The sequence below is a fragment of the Sinocyclocheilus anshuiensis genome, unplaced genomic scaffold (assembly GCF_001515605.1).
Source record: "Sinocyclocheilus anshuiensis isolate Anshui unplaced genomic scaffold, SAMN03320099.WGS_v1.1 scaffold116, whole genome shotgun sequence".
Taxonomy (NCBI): Eukaryota; Metazoa; Chordata; class Actinopteri; order Cypriniformes; family Cyprinidae; genus Sinocyclocheilus; species Sinocyclocheilus anshuiensis.
Window position 1 is genome coordinate 13,595 of NW_015554064.1, and position 1,130 is coordinate 14,724.

A 1,130-nucleotide genomic window follows, 5' to 3' on the forward strand; every position below is an offset into this window, starting at 1 on the left:
GGGGGGGGGGGTATAAACAAATAAAACGAAAGAAAGAAATTCTAGGTCTTTTAAAACGAGCACACGTTCATTTGCATGCCTAATATGTCAATAATGCAAAACGTTTCATGTCTCTTAACTCCTTCCCCGCCAGCGTTTTTGGAAAAAGTCGCAAGCACTTTTGATCATTTTCACTAAAATTTCATGGCCCCCAGAATATTTTGTTGTATGAATATCTCAACATGCAATACATCAAAATTAAGATCAGAGCCTCTACTTTTAAACAAATAAATCCGTTTTATTCTAGCTTCAGGCATTCTTTTTTTTATCAACACTTGAATGTAGGTAAGTTTTATAAAAAAAAAGCAACATTTTGAGCAAAAAGCTGAGAAAATCACGTTTTTAATCAAAGACTACATCTGGATCATATTCAGTTCGATGATCAAAGCAAAGATGCAGTCGATCGCTTCCATCAACACCCCCAAAGCTTCACAGTCCTTTATCACTTCTTGGATCGACATTTCACTGGGTAACATTAGGCAGTTTTCATTTATATGCTGTTTATTGTTGATGATCGCATTGTTTTTCCATATGCATCTGCTTACATATGAGATCGCTCGTTTCTGCGTCTTCCTCGCCTGTGTTTTTGATCGGGGTGATTGTGGACTCATTCAGATGTGTAATAGCGCCCCCTAGCGTATAACAGTGAAAACATGGAAACCCAGAAAATTCCCCAGGAAAGAGTTAACATTCAACATTTAACATGATTAGGGCTGGAGCTGAACTCTGCAGGACGCCGGCCCTCCAGGACCGAGTTTGGAGGCCCCTGATGTAAATGATACCATATTTTCAATTAACAGCGGTGAACTTTGAGGGGAAAAGTAGAGTAATTTGCATCATTGGACGGTTTCATTACTTCCAACTTACCACGGTCTCTTTCAACATTAAAACTGATGCTCGAGTACTGCCTACTTTAATTTGATTAACCTCGATCATTTTGACATTGAAGAGCACTGTCAGACGTCTTGACCAGCCTAAAAATCTAACTTTTAAACGTTTTTGTCATCATAACAACAAGCAGAGCGGTGCATAAGAGTGCAGCAGAAACATTGGGGGGACAATTCGGTAATCCTAATTACTGGGGGGGGGGG

At 39.6% G+C, this 1,130-nt stretch overlaps 1 protein-coding gene across 1 annotated transcript in view; it reads right to left on the minus strand.

Moving 5' to 3' along the window:
- The window catches only part of LOC107668628 (protein FAM222A-like), a 45,902-nt gene that overhangs the window by 2,137 nt on the left and 42,635 nt on the right, over window positions 1-1,130 (minus strand). The window lies entirely within an intron of this gene.